The 9289-nt window shown below is 33.3% G+C and overlaps 1 pseudogene; it reads right to left on the minus strand.

Annotated features, from left to right (window-relative positions):
* Nucleotides 1-1212: 1212 nt before the first annotated feature.
* On the minus strand, nt 1213-3289 carry LOC149535729 (8-amino-7-oxononanoate synthase pseudogene; annotated as a pseudogene).
* Between the last annotated feature and the right edge of the window lie 6000 nt (nt 3290-9289).

Raw genomic sequence — 9289 nt, forward strand, 5'->3', positions numbered from 1 at the left:
CTAGGTTTAAGCCTTCTCAAATTAATGCCTTATTCAAATGTACTCTTTTGGATTGGTACGGTTGCAGGGAATGCACAAAATGGGTTTGTTGAGAAGACTTTGGAGGCGTTAAGCAACTAAAATTGGCAAGTTTAAATCAAAATTCCATGACATTTTCCAAGATCCTCCCATCTTATTCAGTAAGTGTATATTTGGCTATTCAAAGTATAATATAAAGTGGACGTATATCAGATGTCATAGTTGCAAGTTTGCTAGAATAATATATGCAAAATATGGAACCGCACACAAGTTGTGCCATAAGTGTTTATTAGATTGCAATAGTTTTTCATATGCTCAAAAGGGTATTTCTAGAGAGGCCTTGAAAATTCTCAAACAAGTGTAGTTGACAAGCATAAAGTTGAACTACACAACCTTTGCAAACATCCTTTCAACTTCGGCCCAAAGTGATCGATTTGGAATCGGGGATTGGAATCAATCAAAGATTAGTTGAAAATATATTAGATGATAAACGGGGATCGGAATCAATCAAAGATTAGTTGAAAATATATTAGATGATAAACATTCTTGCAAAATATGGAGGCGTATTGAAGTCCCACAAATTGTTTAAAGAAATATTCGAACGACATTTAATTTCATGGACTGTGATGATATCAAGTAATGCGAAAAAGTGGAATTGCTGAAGAAGCCTCAGAGACTCTTAAGAAAATACAATTGGGTGTAAATCTCAGGTTTGAAACCAAAAACCAAACTCCACAATCTATTGCCAACATCTTCCCAACATAAATGCAGAAATATGAGCTTTAGAACAAGGTACAGACATAGATCAAAGCATAATTGGTAGTTGTTTTTTGAAGACGTCGCAGTTAGGAAGGTGTTGATATACATGTGTCTGAAAGATGTGGAAGTGTGTACACATAAGTTAAACTATTTGATCAAACTTCTCAATGAGATGTCATGTCTTAGACTGCAATGGTTACAAGATAGGTAGAAAACATCTTTGTTGAGTATCCCTTGACAATTTTTAGGTGAATGCAACTAGTTGATATACAATCAGGCTCCATATCCTTTGCTATAATGCTTCCTGCTTGTGCCAAAATGGGAGCTAACAGTTATTAGTTTGGTTCTCAAGTTATTTAGAGATTAAATTGAAAATTCTTTCGTGTCTACTTTGTAAATTAAAATTAAAATTTGCAACTCAAGTGAATGCAAAATCTATGTTGAGACAACAATTACTGCCTCGGTTAAAGAGATCCATGGTACGACAACAATCGCAAGTGCCTTCACATCAGTTTTTATATGCGCAACAGATAGCATAGTTCGCATCCTGCATGAGTTGGTAGGCACAGTGGGTGACCTGATTGCAAAAACATGAATCCCAACTTCCAAAAATTTCTAGCTTTCAAAGTGCCTTCTCCTCATCTCCTATAACCAATGGAATAATTGGATTCAAATAGTCCAACCCTGTTGCAATAGAAAACTCTTACTCGCTATCATACTGTTGTCTCCATTTCTCTTCCCAAACCACACGAAGGGAAGCATGAGCGATAACAACTAATGGAACATGAAACGAGGTAGAAAATATGAATGATCATCCTCTTGATTGAGTCAGTTGTTTCCATTTTTGGATTGCAACAATAAATCCACCTTGGCACCCAACAACCTTGCTCGAAGTGCCAATGCAATTGAATTTCTCTACAACTCCTCCTCCCTTATTACCACAAGCCAGAGTTCCATGGGTATAATTAATAACCAATAAAAATCCATTCTGTTTACGAAGCTCAACAAGCTCAACCAGAGGGGCAAATTTTTCATCCATGCTAAACAAGCTCTCTGGGACAACAACTTTCTTCTTAAGTTTACATCATGACAACAACTGGTCAAGATTGGTCATAACACAATGCCTATATACAAAAGACTCTACTTCCCTCTATCTCTTAGAAAGACAAATGTCATTATAATTAATGCATGATTTGAAGAATGAGAAAAAATAGAACTTTTTCATCTGTTGTGTGAAAAAATCACTATTGGAGTCACTAATTATTAATCTCCCATCTTAAAAGATTATTTAACTGTCAAAAATAATTTCACAGCTAATATCAAAAAATAACACAACTACAGCTTCACAAATAAAATATGGAAAGAAATGCGCAACACAATGAACACAATATTTTTGGAGAAATTGTCCCTGGAAAAACCCCTAAGGAAAAACCAGTTCTACAAATGAGGAATTATATTAAACTTCAGCAAATCAAGAGATACAAAATTCCTTGCCTCTAATTGGCAGAACTCTGACAACCTCCTAATTTCTTCCGCTGATATTCTCCACTGCTATTCCCATGCTAACACTGTGTCTTTGCTAACATTGCAAGACTGTTTGCTAACATTGCAAACTTAAAAACTCATTTGCTAACACTGAAAATGTTTCTCCAAACTTCTTGTTCTCCAAATGCCCCCTAGACCCCTTTTTATACTACTCTGGTTGGTAAACCAACGGCCAAGATTGATTTACAATCAACAACTGAGATATAAAACAACTTACCAACCCTAGCAAAATTGGTTTCTAGTTGCTTCTAAAAGAAGTCAATTATTTAATAAATAATTGTCCTTACTCTAACCAATTTGTTAGCAAAACAATTATTTACTAAATAATAGCATATGGATGAACAACTATCCAAGCTACCAAAACTAACATGTTGTTGGTCTACCATTGAAAGATAATAGAGAAATGATACTTCCAAGTGATATCATCACTACCATATTTACAACAAACCATGTAGGATATAGGAAGGAATCCTCTGTCTTCTTTAATTCTATTAATGTTGATTCCAGTAATCTATGATGATAAGTTTATCAACAAATGAGGGCAAAATCCCATAGACCCATACCATATTCTTGAGCAGCCTTAGTGGCAACACTTCTTACTACAAGGTGAGTGGAAAATCCTAAATAATCATTTCCAAAGAAAAGCAATAACTTTCTAAAATTTTGTGGCCATGCATCCAATGTGTTATCAAAATCACATGGCTACTTGTCTATGTTGCAAAAGATAGACATCCAATACTGAAAAGTAGGCTCTAATATCTGTACCTCCACTTACATCAATCCCACGCCCCTAAAGAATCAAATATCTAGAATTCTTCATGGCTTAAGTGTGTACTAAAATTTGGAGATGTGAGCAGAAAGGATGGACATGGAATTGTGTGAACAATCGCCCGAGTGATGTCGAACACTTTATTTTCTCCAACTTGTTCACTCCCTCCTCCAACCACACATTACATCCCCCACCCATTCTCTCTCTGATTGGACAACTTGAATTGCATGCAATCATTTTCCATTGTAGTGTAGAGTTGAGATCAATAGTTCTTACATGGACAATTTCGCCCTTTGAACCCTTTACACTACCTTGATTGATAAATATTGCTCTAGTTTAGCAACTTGTCCTATCTATGCAACATATTCTTTAGTGACAAAGTGTATAGTTTCAGTGTTATTAAACTTTTTATTTTTCTATACATTTATTATTATTATGTTTTATAAATTGTTTTTTAAGTCTATTAAAAATGTTTAAAAAGGTCAAATTAGAATGTATACTACATAACATCTCCATCCTCCCGTGATAAATAATATGTCCAATGTCACATATGGTGAGTATATTGGAAGTAGTAGTGAACAATCAAATTGTATTGTTTGGCATGTGAAACTATATCTTAGAAGGTTGTGACTTGTTCAACTAGAAGGTGAATAATCCCATTTCATTGTTCTCCCCTTACTCATAAAAGTCCACATATTTTTTGGTATTGTTTGTATTTTTTTCTCTTCATCATACTCTTGACTAACTTTCATGTTCTACATTTGAAATGATAAATATAGAAAATAGAATAGAAATCGTGTCTTCTAGTTATGTAATGGTGTAAACCTAATATATAATTTTTCATTGTAAATGCAAATGAAAGATCACAAATCTGGGGGAGATTTCATGAATACTCATAGGATTATGTTTCTTTTAAATAAATGTGTTCTAAATATAAGCTTCTTTGTGTATGTAAACTAAATTTCAAGCGTCTAACAACAAATCAAAAGAATAATTTATACATTGCTTTGTAAATGGGTACTAAAACTTATTTACTCTGAAACACTGAAATGAACAACAAAATATTAACTTTCATATTTCAAGTTGCTTATACATTGACCAATTCATATTCTACTTTGGAAGAAATATATTTTGAAACCCCAAAAGTTCAATAAAAGTCATCTACTCAATACCCTACATCTATAGAATGACAAACACTACAACATTATTTACTTTAAGAAAACCATATCTACTATTGTAATGTTTTGTACAATTTATGAGAAAATTTAAATAAGATAAATAATTTCTAAATAGTGATATTATTATCAAATTCAACTATGTAATTTTTGAGTCAAACACATTGAACCATATCTCATGAGTAGTTATTCTCTATAACTCATCTCTCACGAGAATGAATGGAATACTATGCAGAGTTGAATTGAATCTTGATAGCAATATCACAATTTGATGCATTGTGACCATGCATTTGCATACTTAAGATCATCAACTATGACCATGTATGTATGTCTAGCAAGAATGTGTTGTTTGAAAGAAAACTTATTAAAAGCCTTAATGCATTGTCTACATTGTGATATCTATAAAATGCCTTTATAAGAACCTCTAACAACACAATTTTAACCAAGTACCATACTAAAAATTTCTTGTTCTTAAGGAAAAAACATTTGTAATCCTCTTCATGACATTTTGCAAATAGTAATAAAGATGATGACTTGATTTAATCACCAATACTTGATTAGATGTTTTCAAGATTTTGATTTGGCCTTTACTAGGGAACCTCTTTATCTTATTTTATTACACACCAATTTCAGGTGCTAGTCTCTTGGTTGTTGCATTACTAAAAAATTTGCTTTTTTACATAGGCTACAAAGCACACACAATGATAACAATATGAAGGGCATTTCCTACTTTTCCAATTTGATTAATGATTGTCTTTTCTTGGAATCTCAACTTGAATTGGTATAATTGACTACAATGGTCACATTATAGTTGGTACACACAATAAGAGCTTGTTGAAATATCCAAGAATATTTCACCATTATGATTCTACGGTATTATACTAAATTATAATGATGTTTTATGTTTCTAGTTGCATGTTGTTTTCTACATCATCATGTCATGCCCTATATTCATTGCCCAAGCATTCCCACTGTAGAGCTTGCAAGGTTCATATATGATAGTTTAAGAGAATGTCATGTTAATAACTTCACATATTTTATAAATAAATGCTTGTAGTATGACTACAGATGTTTCTCAGCATGGGACTATTTATTTAATTACAAAAAAAGAAATATATAATTAACTATTAATATATATTATGTTTTTTATTTTATTCATATATCTTTTAAAAACATAGATAAAAAATCCAAACAGATATAGATACAAAGCTTTGTATTACCTCCTTTGGGGAGATACATACACAGAAACTGTCTTTACAAATAATTTGGGTATCTATTATGTGAGGTCAAGTTATGTGTCTTTCTCACTATGCTTGTACTTGTCGACAAGTTTAGGTGACAACCATATATATAATGTGTCTGTGGAAAGTATTTGTTATCATACTTTTCTTGTTAATACTTTGTATGGCAATACATGATAGTAGTGAGGTTCAAAATGTGATAAATTATATTTAATAGCTTTAATTCAAAGATTTTTATGCAAGGAGATATATTGTGTGCCCTTATAACCTTATCAATTTAAGGATTTTACTTATGCTTTAATTTCAAAAGTTAAACTCAAGGTATTTCCATAAGGAGGGACTATAGGCATACTCTATCGCTAGCTTTCTATGAAATATTGTTCTGATAAAAGGTAGTCTTTGTAGGTCATTTTAATTTTGATTATCTTCTATAAAATAGGTGTTGATTATATTGTCTAGAATGCTTTATCATTTTGTACATATAGTTCAAAACAAAATCACCCACATAGTTATCACAAAAGTAAGGGTAATTGGTTACCCTACTCTTGACCGAGTGAAGGTTGTTCACGACCAAGCCATAAAACACAATTGAAGAACTTACAAAGGAAAAATGAAATGACTAAGGAATTTCCATTGATGCAATTGATGATCTAGTCATTGAGTTTGTAGTCCGAGTGATTGCACATAAATTCTACAGTCGAGTCGCCTGAATAGTGTGTCTTGTGTAGCTATAGATTTGAGATATAAAATAGTCAAGAATGACCATAGCTATGACTTGATCGATCTACGAGATATAAAATAGTCAAGAAGGACCATAGCTATGACTTGATCGATCTACGGTTGATTTAGCTACTAGAAAATATGGGATCCATCAGGAAGACAAAGAATACATCTTGTTTTTAAATATATATTCCACCAATATAACTAAGAGGGGGAGGGTGAATCAGTTATCCAACTAATACCACAATTATAAACCTTACTAAACTTTAACCATATGAGCAATATAATCAAAAACCACAACAAGATACTCATGCACAATGACACCATTTATGTTAACTAGGGAAACCCTTGATTAGAGGAAAAACCCTAGTGGGGATGGTACCCACAAGATGATCTACTAATATAAATATTCCTTATTAGTGGATGGGCCCTGTTAGGAGTCTATAACAACATTAAGTACATATCAATCCCTTTTAGGAGACTTTGAATCCCTGTTAGGAGATTCCATCCCTATTAGGAGTTGTGCCAACCCTATTAGGAGTTGTGGAAGATAGATGGACCCACTGTCCAAACAGCTTCAGGGGCAAGACCAATGAACCCATTGTCCAAATGATCTCTATAGTATTCCTTGAAGAATAATAGAAATGAATATTACTACTCCTTCCTCTTTCTCTATTATATCAATCAGACTTCTTCTCCTTTTAATCTTGTAACTAGATCGTAAATCTCGCATCCAATAATCCCTTGGATTGTTTACTCAGATTCACAAAACACTCTGCTCCTTTTTGAACTTTGCATAGAATACCCACTTAACTCTTACAATTCATATCTTACAAACAAGGAAAATATCTTTCCTTTAAGCCATATCTTCAAAATAATTACTTGAGTCAATTTTGAGACTTTCCCAATTAATTATAATAAGATTATTTATTTATTTATTATTACAATAGCACTCTAGGCTCACAGTCTATACAACTTCTCACACATGTGACACTAGGGCTTGCACATCTACTAATATCATCATCAAACTATCTTATGTCATTGGTTGACCATGCATCACCAAATTATATCAAAATTAGAAGATATAATACAAACATCAGAAATTGCTTCTCAAGTACTCTATCTCTATATTGCTTACTCTAAATTAAATATATCTTCTGTACATCTTTGACTTACTTCTTGTGCATTGAACCTTAATAATAGGACATAATATAAAACATGTCCATGAATGTGCATCACCAGATGATCAAAAAAAATTCTATACAACTAAGATCTCTATCTGCTACTCTGTCAACCTTTGCAAACATACTACTATGTTGACATCAATGACAAACACAGTCATGAATACAACATGTCAATACTCTCCAATGCTTAGGATACTCCATCAAAGGAATATCATCAGCATCCATGTTAACAATCTCCCCCTTTGGTATTGAAGGAAACATAGATGAAAAACATCTAAATTCTAAGAATACCAAATATTACTATGTTGTTGATGTTGTTGTTTTCATCTTTTTTAAATCCCTTTCATCAATCAAATCTAAAAACCTCTAGAACACTGCTCTATTCTACATCTTCTTAGGATCGAAAATAGTTGTTCACATTTAAACAATTCTGAGCTTCTCCCCCAACATCAAATCTCTTCATGCTTCATATCTCCCCTGTAGAGATATTCCTCCTTCTTTCTTACATGAAACTTCTAAATCCCCCTAATAACTATCTCTCCCCCATTCATGTACATATCATAATTAGGAGATGTTTTTCATGCACTCTCTCCCCCATTGACATCAATGACAAAGGCCTCATTATGTCAATTTACTACTCTAATTTACAACTAGCTCGAGTGTGCAAAGATGCTATTCAATACCAAATACGAAGAGTCCTCAATGACTCAGCTCATCACAAATACTCCTCCATATAGGAAGCATCATCATTCAATCCAATGAAACAATAGTGCTTTGTTCCACTAGACTAATGCACTCTTTGCATCATCTACTTAGAAGTAGGTAGAGGCATAACCCCAAGCATACCTCTCAAGTATGCAAATGTATCTTTAGGTAAGGGCTTCATAAAGATATGTACAATCTAATCTTTAGTACTCACATACTCCAATCTGATCTCCTTTTATGTTTCCTTCTCTCTCAAGACATGATACTTAATAGATATGTGCTTAGTCTTAGAATGAAATACAAGATTCTTAGACATATTTATTGTACTTGTGTTATCACGGTATATGATAACAGGTTCTGCAAATTCTATCCCAATATCCTTCAGCATTTATTTCATCCACATAAATTGATTACAATTATTCTCTACTACTACATACTTTTCCTTGGCTATACTCTACAAAATGTAATCTTGTTTCTTACTCATCCAAGAAACCAATCTTCCACCTAGAAAAAAAGCTCCACCACTGGTGCTCTTTTTTTCATTCATACTACCTGCCAATCCGCATTAGTATAAGCACATAGAGTGAAATCACTTGATCTATCATACCATATTCTGTGATCAGATGTTTCCTTCAAATATTTGAATATCCTTGTTAGCCATTTTAGCCCCCCGCCCCCGCCCACCCCCCTCCCCCATTTTATTCCCTTGTCGCCATCATTGAAATTTGATCAAATATATCTATTCATGGCATCAAGGTTGTATAGTGTGCCAGGCATGTGGTTAAAATCTAACTAAAACCTTAGTTATCCCCTTCAATGATATAATTTTGTATTACCTTTTTGAAGGGTTGGATTACCCATGTGTCACTTAGGTTGGGTCCCCTTGCTAGTTTTATTCACTTTAAGTGTTGACCCAACACCCTATTCATTTAAATCGTTCATGCATCTACCTTTATATTTTCCCTTAGTCCATTTTTAGTGGGACCTGGTGCTATGACATAGCATTGGATAGGTGTCAACATTCTGGGAGATCTCAATTGATCGAAGGAAGAAATGTCTCAGAGGCCCAAAATCAATCACGGTAGTTGATTTGGAAGTAGATCAATGCTTGTCATATTGTTTCTTTCTAAAGTTGTGCAAAGGATAGCCAAAGTGAGAAAATGATCAGATGAC

Source organism: Cupressus sempervirens, chromosome 10 (genome assembly GCF_028749045.1).
Source record: "Cupressus sempervirens isolate cs-2001-9-10 chromosome 10, ASM2874904v1, whole genome shotgun sequence".
Taxonomy (NCBI): domain Eukaryota; kingdom Viridiplantae; phylum Streptophyta; class Pinopsida; order Cupressales; family Cupressaceae; genus Cupressus; species Cupressus sempervirens.